This window comes from Schistocerca gregaria, chromosome 3 (genome assembly GCF_023897955.1).
Source record: "Schistocerca gregaria isolate iqSchGreg1 chromosome 3, iqSchGreg1.2, whole genome shotgun sequence".
In the NCBI taxonomy this organism is placed as follows: domain Eukaryota; kingdom Metazoa; phylum Arthropoda; class Insecta; order Orthoptera; family Acrididae; genus Schistocerca; species Schistocerca gregaria.
In genome coordinates this window covers 916,089,069-916,102,965 of record NC_064922.1, presented here as the reverse complement: position 1 = coordinate 916,102,965, position 13,897 = coordinate 916,089,069, and the positions used below count along the sequence as shown (strand labels likewise).

The following is a 13,897-nucleotide window of genomic DNA, read 5'->3' as shown; positions in this document are numbered from 1 at the left end:
GGAAGAACATACATGGATCTGAGATAGGCTTGTGCGGGAGACAACACATGTTAGTTTCACGTAAATGAAAAAAGAGTTTTAAGATTTCGTGTCAAATTAAAATTGGAAAAATTTGGAAATTTTTGGTAAGGTCTTATGGGACCTAACTGCTGGCGTCGGTCCCTAAGCTTGCACACTATTTAATCTAATTTAAATTAACTTATGCTACGGACTACACACACACACACACACACACACACACACACACACACACACACACACACATGCCCCAGGGAGAAATCGATCGTCCGACAGGGGAAGCCGTGCGGACCTTGACAAGATGCCTCAGAACGTGCTTCCCACCTGTTATTAGTCAATAACCATTACATGCTGTGGTTTCCCTCAAAGTGATATTGACTTCGGAGCGAATCAGTCGGCACGTTTGATAGGCAATTTTTTTAATGGATTTTTGGGTGGCATATGCCTTCATCTGCCGCTCCCTGGGAATCCCTTGGAAACAAACTATCAATATCTGATGGTTCAAATGGCTCTGAACACTATGGGACTTAACATCTGAGGTTATCACTCCCCTAGATCTTAGAACTACTTAACTCTAACTAACGTAAGGACAGCACACACATCCATGCGCGAGGCAGGATTCGAACTAGCGACCGTAGCGGTCGCGCGGTTCCAGACTGAAGCGCCTAGAACTGCTTGGCCACTGCGGCCAGTCAATATCTGACAGAGTTCCTAGACAATATGTGCTTCCTGGTGAGGCTCTCCAGGAACAACTATCCAGTGAAGTGCAAATACCACAGAATTTGTTTCAGCAATAAACTACACTACTTTCCATTAAAACTGCTACACCAATAAGAAATGCAGATGATAACGGGTATTCATTGGACAAATATATTATACTATAACTGACATGTGATTACATTTTCACGCAATTTGGGTGCACAGATCCTGAGAAATCAGTACCTCTGGCCGTAATAACGGCATTGATACGCCTGGGCATTGAGTAACAAAGAGCTTGGATGTCGTGTACAGGTACAACTGCCCATGCAGCTTCAACACGATACCACAATTCATCAAGAGTACTGACTGGCGTATTGTGACGAGCCAGTTGTTCGGCCACCATTGACCAGACGTTTTCAGTTGGTGAGAGATCTGGAGAATGTGCTGTCCAAGACAGCAGTCGATCATCATCTGTATGCAGAAAGGCACCTGCAACATACGGTCGTTCATTATCCTGCTGAAATGTAGGGTTTCGAGGGTTTTGTAGGGATCGAATGAAGGGTAGAGCCACGTATCGTAACACATCTAAAATGTAACGTCCACTCTTCAAAGCGCCGTCAATGTGAGCAAGAGATGACTGAGACGTGTAACCAATGGCACCCCATACCGTCACACCCGGTGATACGCCAGTATGGCGATGACGAACACACACTTCCAATGTGCGTTGACTGCAGTAATGCTAAACACGGATGCGACTATCATGATGCTGTGAATAGAACCAGGATTCATCCGAAAAAATCACGTTTTGCCATTCAGGCACCCAGGCACCCAGGTTCGCGGGCGCTCCTGTCTGTGATGCAGCCTCTAGGTAACCGCAGCCATGGTCTCCGAGCTGATAGTCCATGCTGCTGCGAACGTCGTCGAACTGTTAGTGCAGTTGGTTGTTGTCTTGCAAACGTCCCCATCCGTTGACTCAGGGATCGAGACGTTGCTGCACGATCCGTTACAGCCACGCAGTTAAGTAGCCTGTCATCTCGACTGCCACTGATACGAGGCCGTTGGGATCCAGCACGGCGTTCCGTATTACCCTCCTGAACCAACCGATTCCATATTCTGCTAACAGTCATTGGATCTCGGCCAACGCGAGCAGCAATGTCGCAATACGATAAACTGCAATCGCGATAGGCTACAATCCGACCTTTATCAAAGCCGGAAACGTGGAGGTACGCATTTTTCCTCCTTAAACAAGGCATCACAACAACGTTTCACCAGGCAACGCCAGTCAACTGCTGTTCGTGTATGAGAAATTGGTAGGAACCTTTTCTCATGTCAGCACATTGTAGGTGTTGCCACCGGCGCCAACCATGTGTTAATGCTCTGAAAAGCTAATCATTTGCATATCACAGCATCTTCTTCCTGTTGGTTAAATTTCGCACGTCATCTTCGTGGTGTAGCAATTTTAATGGCCAGTAGTGCATGTTGATATAAAAGTCATGTAAACCGCAAGATACGTTGGTAGTGACTACTGAATGTCAGAACATAGTAGAAGAAGAAGTGATCGACTCTGCTGTTCTTGATACAACGTTACGTTACAGAAGTGAAGCAGTGCAAAAGAGATATTCGTACATACAACTAATACGTTCCGTCAACAGACACTTATAATATCTTTCCCGGCGTGAAAGTGGGAAATAAGTAACTGAAATTGTGCAATGCTTACAGCAGGTATAAAGTGATGTTTAGCAGTGAATGAAGCTTGAACCGTATGGAAATCGTAGAAAAAAAGAAACATTTGAAATGTAGCCTTACAAAGTATAATAAAAACTGAATGAATAAAGAAAATACGGCATGGAGACGCAGTGAAACCAACAGCGATAGATTACAGAGATGTATCATTAGGACATATGCTAAGACATATGGGAGTAGTTGTATTGTTAGTGAATGTGTTACTTGAAGCAAAACATTTACAGGGCTAGATAGTCATTATAACAAGCAAAACAGATAAACTGTGTCCCTGCGTAAGCATAACCTGAGTGCTCACACTTCACGAGAGCAGTGTAATTTTTCTTCAGCCGTTAGAAGAGTTTCGGGATTCGTGAATCAATATCACCAACCTGGACATTGTTGTTTCACTGAACAACAACGTAGGTTTCGAGAGCGAGGCGCGAGATCACGTTGCAGGAGACTAGTCTGTAAAATTACGTCACAGAGTACTGTCGACACTTGTATGAGAGATTCAAATTAAGTCTCGAGGATTTGGCCCTTACTTTTGGCTGAAACTGTATGTTCCCGATAATGTCAAGTGCAACAGAACTTACAGCAACATGGCTTATTACGATAAGGTTAAATTTTATTACATTTAAGTGAGATTATCACGTTGGGCCAGCCGCTGTGGCCGAGCTGTTCTAGGCGCTTCAGGCCGAGGCTGCGCTCTGCTACGGTCGCAGGTTCGAATCCTGCCTCGGGCATGGATGTGTGTGATGTCCTTAGGTTAGTTAGGTTTAAGTAGTTCTAAGTCTAGGTGACTGATGACCACAGATGTTAAGTCCCATTTGAACCATGTATCACCGAGACTGTCGCCTATAATAGTCAAAGCGTTCGTTGAAAAACCTTAGGACATTTATTATGCAATTTTGCGGCGCGAGTGATTCGGTCAGCATACCGAGCTCAAGCTAATTATTTTGAGACGTAGTAAACTCGAATCTCTAGTAACATACCCTGATAGTTAGCAAAATTATTAAATCAAAACTGAATGTCCGTGGCTTCCAACTGTTAGGAAATATTGTCTGTTTTTCAAACAAATACTCATTGTATGGTATTATTGGCCGTGAGACTTGGTCCGGGGTAATACGACCGCCTACTCAGAGTCCTTCCGTGTGAATTCTCTCATTGAAAAATTTGATACTCAGCAAAAAATCTGAGCATGGTCGTATTTGTTAAGATATTCGCTAGTCGTTGGGAATAAATGCGACCTATACGTGAGAGCCTCGCAACTAGTCAGTGAGTCCGAAACGCAAATTTTGACGAACTGTAATAGGTAGTACTGATACATTGCTTGGAGTTGGCAAACTGAAACGGAAAACCACAAAATATATGAATAGATACTGATACCATCAGATTATCGAAACGCTGATAAATGGTTCAAATGGCTCTGAGCACTATGGGACTTAACTTCTGAGGTCATCAGTCCCTTAGAACCAAGAACTACTTAAACCTAACTAAGCTAAGGACATCACGCACATCCATTCCCGAGGCAGGATTCGAACCTGCGACCGTAGCGGTCTCGCGGGTCCGGACTGTAGCCCCGAGATCCACTGGGCCACCTCGGCCGGCGAAGCGCTGATAACTGGGAAATACTTACCACTTATCAGCGTACTTCGTAAGACAATCAAAGGACATCAAGTAATTCATAACGGACTCTAAATACTCGCAGGACAGGACGTCGGATGGTAGCAGTATAATAAAAATCAATAAAATAGTAAATGGTCTGCAAATGTTTACTTCAGAGTTCGAGTTTTTCATCCAACAACAGGATCAGTACCACGCTTCTATAATTCACCCAAGTATTTGAACGTACATTGAAAGAAAAACATACTAATTTTTCTCGAAGAGTGTATTGTGACTTATTATATGAGAACTGGAAATAGCAATACTAATTACCATTTACAAAAAAGATAATGGATAATTAGTAAAGGCACCTACGTGTCAAATACTATAGCAAATAGTATAAAAGCATTTAACCCAAGTTCCTATTAACCCTTGTAGAAGAATACGAGAAGACGACTGAAAGGTACTGTTTTGAAAATAAGTTTAGCGACATCATTGACACATATTGTCAAATTTGTGCACGTAAATATAAGATGACAAGATTTGGATCTGTAATGGGCAAACCAACAAGAAACTAAATATTCTCCAATTCTCAAAAGAAACAGACAAGCTGCGAATACGAAAGGAAACAGAAAATATAAGAAATGGAGTAAAGAGAGCACCTGAGAAGCTACAGGAGGTAGGCATAGGAAATTCTTTGCTCGTTTCCTCGCACTAAGAAACGGTCGAATGAATAATGGGAAAACGACAAAAGGAAAGAAGCAGGAGAACTTCTAGGAGTGAAACTATAGTTTATAATATGTAGGGCTATGTTATTTATGCAACTTCATTTAACGATCGTAAATGCCGTTGCATCAGTCACCAAATTACTCAGCATTAAACATTTTAAGTTATTGTCTACTTATTCATGGTGTTTGATGTACTTGGTTTCACACATTGATATAACCTCGTTTTGGTTAGTTCCGCAGACATTATGATACTTATTCATGCCTGTTTGTCATTACATCTGTGTCAGCGGTGATCCGTCCTTCTCCATGTCAATGGTCCAAGTTTCTTCCCTGTTTTGACTAGATTGATTCCCTGCAAGTACACAAGACGGTTGTTTTCGTATGTCATTATTATACCTCTGATACTGTCAAGACTAGCTACCATATTATGTTTTAATTCCTTTTATTTTTAAGTAACGAGTCATGCGTTCTGTTTAAGTTGTAACTGGTTGATGTTAGAACCAAATTACCTGTTCTACACTAGTGGTATTGAAGTGGGTTCTCAAAGACGGTGAGTATTATCATACAGGCTGATTCAAAAAGGACTTTAGAACTTTTGAATCATATAGAAATATATTCAGATAACTTACAGAATCCGTAGATGTGTCTCTTTGTAGCAGAAACTACCAGTTTGATACATGTAGTGCATCAGTACCCAATTCCACCACCAGGAGCGCCAGCGTAGTGCACAGTTAAAATGGCTGCTTTCACTGGTGAGGAGGGTACACTGGTATAGTGTATCTGGATAAGCTTGAAAACTTTTTTATTCCACAGATCGTCGAAGATACCGAGTGGGACGGTTTATTACCAGCAATATGGTGAACCACCTCATATCCTCACTCAACTTCGAGGTTCCCTTGATAATCACTTCCAAGGTCGATGGATTGAGGAGCCAACCGCGTCGCCAATTTGCTCTCCGAACCTAATACTAAAAGATTTCTTCCCTTTAAGTCCATGCATAGTTTGTTACAGTTTAGTCAAAACCTGGTGCAGAGGCTTTATGTTTCAGAGTTTATACCATTCTATAAGTTATTTGTTTTAATATATAGCTTCGTTGGTCTTTCATCTTTGACAGTCATGATCTCAGCTAGACATGCACAATGTTGCCCGCCATGTTGATATGCAGCGCGTCATCTTGGTCTACTTAGTTTCACGTGAGCTCCCGAGGCCAACCGCACGGAAGCATGGAGACGAGGCGCCCGCAAAAAGCTTAAGTCTTGGTGGTGACTTAGTACCCATGTACCGCATTTTTATAATGTGACTATACCTATTCAGGCTGTTTTGGTTTTATTTCTAAACCATGCCCTCGTAGACATATTATAGAATCAGGTATACCTTCTGAAGAAGGCTCAATTACTTGGGCTGAAACCTAGGTAAAGGTCGGTTTCATTACCGCAATCGAAACTGATAGTTTCTTATATATTAGATTATCACTACGGCTGACGGGGCTGCAATTTTGAAAGTGCTAAAAAAGAATACTTCATCGATGAAAACGTTCGTGTGTTTTTGAGATGATGAATGAATACGGCCTCGGATCACAGAAGTTAAGTGCTGTCGGGCATGGTTAACACTAGGATGGAGGATCGTTCGCGTCTGCCAAGCGCTGTTGGCAAGTGGGCTGCACTCACCCCTTGTGAGGCTAATTGACAAATTGATTGAGAAACAGCAGTTCCAGTCACGAAAGCCGACAACGGCCGAGAGAGTGGTGTGTTAACTGCTGCGTCTCAATATACACATCCAGTGACACCTGTCAGCTGAGGATAGCACAGGAGTCGCTCAGTGCTGTTGAGTCTTCCGAGGCCTGTTAGAACGTAGTTTTAGAACGAATTTGGCATCACTGGATGGGAGGTTACAATATCCATCGATAGAGAGTATGGTCTATTTGATCCTGTGGAGGGCAAGGTGTAATTAGCACCAACTAACAGTATTTACAGAGTGCCCCACTATTATGTGAAAATCGCTTCCTTGTGACATAAAGTATTACACAAGTATAGAATAGTTGCTGTGTTGTGTTAAACACTGTCTTACAACTTGTCTACTGGGTGGCAATAAGAATACACTGAAGCTGACTGATGTACAGTTAAACCTCCTAGACAATCAAGACCGAGGAGAGATTGCAAATTTTTCTCGATGTAGGACATTGTCTGCCACAATACCATCATTTGTAGATAATTCTGAATTAGGACTAATTGCAACCAACAGTATTATTCAACGTATTGGGCAGGCTTAAACCAAACCCCAGTTTAGAAATTAATTTTTTAAATGCATTTAATCTATCGCGTTTTCATAAATAAACTATAAATGGAAGAGCTAGAAGTCCAACAATCCTCTGTCAATAGCATTTCCAGGAAGGAGGGCTATGGGAAATGCTATTGTTTGTTCTGTTCTCTATGGAGGAGAGAAGGTGAGGATGACCTTGTATTGGAAGGTGAGACGAAGGGATTCTTTGTCTGTTCCTGTACTCCCAAGATCCTTTATTGATGACATACGTTTCTCTTTAAAGGAGGAACAGGTGCTATGAACATATATGAGGCGAATAGATCCATGTTTTTCACAGGCAGTGCGCTGTCTTGGCACAACACGCAGGCAGACACAAATATTCATTTAGCCAGACAGATATGATGAACACCGTTTTGAAGTGATACAATAATCTCTGTGGAATTTGAAAAAGTATCTAGAGGAACTAGCCACAAATGTTTGAATGCTTCACTCGGAGGGAATTGGTGCTGTTTTAGTTTTGGTAGTATCAGATTCTGAAATTTCTTGTTTCTTAAGAGTGTACTGCTCTCACACTATTTTTGTGCACAAGCCTGAATCATTTTCACAGTCAAGTCAGAAAGTCTACTGTTTGTATTCTTTTGAACTTTACCACAGTCTTCCTCATTCGGTCAAGGAGCCACAGCAGACGTGCACTGACTGTATCATTAACAATGTAACGGGACACATACGTACACTAGCCGTCAAATAATTGCTATCTTACAACTAAATTAAATCGATTAACTTCATGTCCAAGTCGTTGTTCCGACGGGCGAGACAGGTTTCCATCGCTCTACCTTAGAGAATCCCAATACCCACTCGTTTCGTGGCAAACACCACCGACCGTGCTCCAAAGAAACAAATGCAACGCTAAAGGCAGGCTGTCGATACATAAAGGCCGGCCGCTATGACAAAGCGGTTCTAGTCCCTTCAGTCCGGAACCGCGCTGCTTCTACGGTCGCAGGTTCGAACCCTGCCTCGGGCATGGATGTGAGTGGTGTCCTTAGTTTGGTTAGGTTTAAGTAGTTCTAAGTCTAGGGGACTGATGACCTCACATATTAAGACCCATAGTGCTTAGAGCCATTTCAACCATTTGATACATAAAACGATATACTGTTTACATACGTTTCAGTAATTTCAGGATAAATATCTTTGAAGTTCTCCTACAATTATTTCTTAAAGCGTGAAGAGCTAGTAGTAGTCTGTCTTGTGTACTTATTGCTTTAACTGTTTATGTATTTCTCCCTTAGTCGACCGTTTAAGCATGCAATAAGTCTCCAGAACTCACAGTTTCCATTTCTGCGACTGGCTGTACGCCATGTGCTATCAAGATACACCTTCTTACTAATGATACGGCAGACTGCACTATGCCAGTACAGACGGCCGTGGTGGCCGAGCGGTTCTAGGCACTACAGTCTGGAATCGCGCGACCGCTATGGCCACAGGTTCAAATCATGCCTCGGGTATGGATGTGTGTGATGTCCTTAGGTTACTTAGCTTTAAGTAGTTCTAACGTTTAGGGGACTGATGACCTCAGAATTTAAGTCCCATAGTGCTCAGAGCCATTTGAACCATTATGCCAGTACATACCTCTTTTTCTCTTACAGCTTACAGGTAAACATTTCGTCTGAGCACGAAATTGTCTCATACTGACCAATAAATCCAGGTTACATTCAGCGATACCACCCACTTCTTTCTTCTTTTCTTTCGCTTACGCCATAGTCCCGCAGCAATCGCAGGGTGGCGTGGTTACAACAGATTTGGCAAGGTTAGTGTTAGGGATGGCCGGATGCCCTTCCTGCCCTTCCTGCCCTGCCCTGCCTTTGCCCTGCCCTGACAAATGTTCATAGGACTCGTTTGCTCCATTTTCAGTCAGAACTGTGTCCCTGCACTTTATCGGTTTTAATACTGTTTATGCATTATACTGGCTGATTCAGTCGCCTCTACCTTAGGGTACTATGCAACCCGCAACGCTGCAGGTATACCGTGCAAGATTTTCAAATTCTCTCCATCGGTTCGTGCACATGTCCTATAGAAAAAATGACAGCGCTGTTATGTAGGAAATGATATAGCTAAATTATTTACGTGATATCGGTCAGTGTCCTACTATTTTACTGCACACGTGTTGGAAAACTGACTACTGAAATTAGAATGAAACACCGAAATAATACTTTTAGTTCAATTTTCCTGTTCGTATCTTTTAAAGAAATTTAAACTGAAATCTGCAAAAAACTAGTAACAGCTTCTTCTCCTCCAACAACTAGCTCAATAATTCCTCTACATTTCTCATAAATAGCTGCATTTTTCCTAGAGGGGATCTGTAGGATGTTACAATTATCAGAGAAGTATTCCGCAACAACAACCAACAAGTATACGCCTCTAGGTTCTTAGAAACACACAAAACTGTTCATTTCAATATTATTTGACTTTGTGTCTAATTTTTACATATGTTTCAACTTCTCCCTCTTCCACGTTAACGCTACACGAAAATGATGGAAGTCTATGTCCCGTGATATTTAACTTTTCCGCCTGTGTTTACATGGTGTTCAGGGAGGCACAGGACATCTATCCCTTCATAATTTTCCACATCTTCTAGGCATACCACAAGCCCATGTTCCTTTCCTTCAAACCCTAATGTTCCAGTGAAACAAAATAATTTGGTCTTGTACTGCTCTAATATCTTTCAGTACTGACTCTAACTTTAAAAAATTGCCCCCTTGGTTCCAGTATTCTCTGGGATTTTTTCTTGTGTGCTTTTGTGGCCATTTCTCCATTTTTTGTAAGATACTCAGCTAATATTTCCTTCTCTTTCCTCTTTAGGTGAAGGCCACGTGTAGGGTGTCCCCATCTCCATCACAGCAACAGGCATGGCATGGATATGAGACTTTGCTTCAGCCAAATGTAACTCGCACTGCTGTTTTTGCACTTGGCTAGCAGCTCTGTTAACCAAGGAATGATCATGTCGGCCATGCGAGTTTGCTGTTGCTGCCTCTATTTTCTCCAAGTTACCTTTAATGCTATATTCGTTACTGCTGTATTATCCAGTCTGTTACGTGCTCCTCCTAAAATTTGTACCTGATCCTGGCTATTAAAATCTCTACCCAGGGCCCTATATTTTCTGTCACCTGGCTACACACGGCGCTAGGTTTCATGATGCCTATGACCTGCAATTCTGCACCCAGCGTTTCATGTAGCAATTGGCCTACACCTCTCCCCTGACTGATTCCTGGGACTTTATTGGGGAGTTTGCCTTAAAGTTGTTCCTACGAGTCTGCTGCATATTAAGTTCAAAAACTGAATGGAGCTCTACCCCTATTTCAGATAACATGTCAAACTGATTGCTAATCAGAATCTGAAATGTTATTTCTGAGGTTTTCCCCTTTTGAGCATTACTTGTCACCTCCTCCCAACTTCCCCTGTCTCTTTCACCCTTCCACCTTTCTAATGCAAAATACGCCATTTCTAATTCTGCCTGATGGACAGAAAACTTTTCCGCTGTTCCACGATTTCTTGTTTCGACGACATAAAGGAAGAGCCTCGTCTGACATTTTCGTAGCTTTCCCGATGCATTCTTCCCAATGAAACACCAACCCACGGTCCTGACATGTTTCTCCAATACGAATTAACGTACGGTAACATCCGCATTTGTCACACATTACGCTGCTCTTGTAGTAAACTAAAAAGCACCAAAACACATTTAAACTGTAATAAATTAATATTTAGTAAACTTATATTTCAGTGAGCCGTGAATATGAATTCCAGGCGTCAGGCAGCTGTAGAATAATATGACAGAAGTTCATTGAACGTAGGTAGTACCCGACACAAAGAGAATATAAAACCACAATATTTTCTAATAACATTCTTAAACCGACGCTATCTGGAATTAACCAGTGATGGATGGGGCAAAGAGCAGAATTGCACTGGCAGAAAGGCCGCTCCTGGCCAAGAGAATTCTAATAGTAAGAAACATAGGCCCTGATTTGAGGAAGAGATTTCTGAGAATGTACTTTTGAGCACGCCATTGTATGATAGTGAAATATGGACTGTGGGAAAACCGTAACAGAAGAGAATCGAAGCATTTGAGATGTGGTGCTACCGACGAATGTTGAAAACTAGATGGACTAGATAGTGTAAGGAATGAGGGGTTCTGCGCAGAATCGCGGAGAGAAAAGGAATATTTTGATATCACTGAAAAAAAGAAGAGACAGGAAGATATGACATCTGTTGAGATATTGCGGAATGACTACCGCTGTACAGAGGAAGCTGTAGAGGGCAAAAATTGTAACAGCTACCAACTGCCACCTCCATCACAAATTGACAGGAACAGTGATGCCCACACCTAAACACTGGAGAGAGAAATGACGTTTAAGAGCCACTGTGATAGCTGTCAATCAGCCGGCCGCGGTGGCCAAGCGGTTCTAGACGCTTCTGTCCGGAACCGAGTGACTGCTAGGCTCGCAGGTTCTATCCTGCCTCGGGCATGGATGTGTGTGATGACGTTAGGTTAGTGAGCTTTAAGTAGTTCTAATTTCTAGGGGACTGATGACGTCAGAAGTTAAGTCCCATAGTGCTCAGAGCCATTTGAAACATTTGATTTTATGATAGCTGTCAATCACTCAGGGAAAAGCTCGATATGCAGTATTAAAAACGTTTGATCATTTTTCTGATAACATAAAATGTCTGATAGGCAGCGAAGCAAGGTTTAAATCTAATTTCAAATCATTTCTCCTGGAGAACCACTAGAATTCCATCGGTAAACTGGTATCCAGTAAAAAACGACAAAAATATTGTTGTAAGTGTAGTTTCTTGTTACGCATAAAATGATAATGTATTCATTAATGCTAAGACTAATCATTTGTGCATATCCTGTATTGACTCGGTCCACACCATTTCGATGAAACAATCGTTGAAATGATCTATGGAATATGTAACTGGCTAATTGTACTGGGATTTGTTTTCGCTAAGGACCATAACTTTCAAATTATTCAAGAACAAAAACCTACAAAAGTGTCATTCAAACACGTCTTCCTTCAATTACTCGAAAACCCTGGCGCCCAGAGAAATCTTATCACAGTAAAAAACGTAACTACATTACATTTTCTACAAAAAGATCCTGTTCATTTTTTCTATAGGATAAGTAGTTTGCGTGTTACGAACATGAGTGTATGAGATCTCGCACACTGTTTTTGAAGACACTGAGAATTGCATAACTGCTGAATCACACGTAAATTCGACTGATAAGGAAATGCATCTGATCCAGACATTCTCTCTTCAGCCAGTATGATGATTTCTGCTCTTCGTAGCGGTGACAGATAGGTTTATCCTCAGGTCCACACACAATGCTTCCACTGATAGAGACTAGAACACATCAGAGAGTCCAAGCGAGGCATACATTTGCTTGGACATAACACCTGTTCTGCTGGTTTCAAGGATAACTCGGTGTGTCCATGTACTGGCCTGATACTTAGGCATGCGAATCATTCGAGGGAGCCAAAAGTGTTGAGCCAATTTTTCATCAGAATGACTGCTGATCGGGAGAGGCTTGCAAGATTGTAGCTGCCATCAAGACCAGAAGCATATCATTTCTTAAACAAACTTTGGTACGAGCACTTGATACCACTCAGGAGCTGTGGAGGATGGTAAAGGACAGGTAGAGATATTTGATGTGGGTATCCAGCTTCAAAAATGATCAGAACAGCGGAGGCTAGGGGAGACTTAATGGATGCTCTCTAGCAGCAGGAGTGCAGTGATGAGGAGAGTAGACTGGGGCTTCAGGATGACACCACACGCAGCAGCAAAACTGGTGGATGAAATTTGCATTCTGTGATGCCCCTTGGCTGGACGCTCTTGTTACTCGTTTTGCAGAATATGTAAAGTGCTGCTGTGTCTTAAATCTCCACCAGTATGTCGGTTGTGTATGTTTCCATCTTTCAGTTAGGGCCTCCAAATGTTTTGCTATAAAGATACCTGTTCAGCACCAGGTTGTCAGACTACAAATTTCAGACATTAGTCTTGCATTACGAGACTGAGTCTTCTGGCTAACATCTTGTAATATGGATCCACTAGACAGCATGAATAGTTTCAGAGACTTAGTTTACAACTTAAGGCTGTAGATATTTTTATTCTGCTTCTGCTATTTTGTCATTACGCCTTGTCTAGCATAAATATTCGATTCACGCTAGCCACACGATTAAATAAATAAACTTGACAATGCTGCTTCTACCGACCCCCAGACTCCAATGATATAGTTGCTGAACAGTTCAGAGAAAATTTGAGTCTCGTGACAAATAAATACTCCACTCATACGGTTATAGTTTGTGGGGACTTCAACCTTCCCTCGATATATTGGCAAAAATACTTGTTCAAATCCGGTGGTAGGCAGAAAACATCTACCGAGATTGTCCTAAATGCTTTCTCCGAAAGTTATTTCGAGCAGTTAGTCCACGAACCCACGCGAATTGTAAATGGTTGCGAAAACACACTTCACCTCTTAGCCCCAAACAATCCAGAGCTGATAGAGAGCATCATGACTGATACAGGAATTAGTGATCACAAGGTCGTTGTAGCTAGGCTCAATACCGTTTCTTCCAAATCCACCAGAAACAAACGCAAAATAATTTTATTTAAAACAGCGGATAAAGTGTCACTACAAGCTTTCCTAAGAGACAATCTCCATTCCTTCCGAACTGACTATGCAAATGTAGACGAGATGTGGCTCAAATTCGAAGATATAGTATTAACAGCAATTGAGAGATTCGTACCTCATAAACTGGTAAGACATGGAACTGATCCCCCATGGTACAAAAAACAGGTCCCAACGCTGTTGCAGAGGC

At 42.0% G+C, this 13,897-nt stretch overlaps 1 protein-coding gene across 3 annotated transcripts in view; it reads right to left on the bottom strand.

Moving 5' to 3' along the window:
- Positions 1-13,897, bottom strand: part of LOC126355498 (cuticle protein 65-like) — a 336,678-nt gene that overhangs the window by 139,879 nt on the left and 182,902 nt on the right. The gene's annotated exons all lie outside the window — the stretch shown is intronic.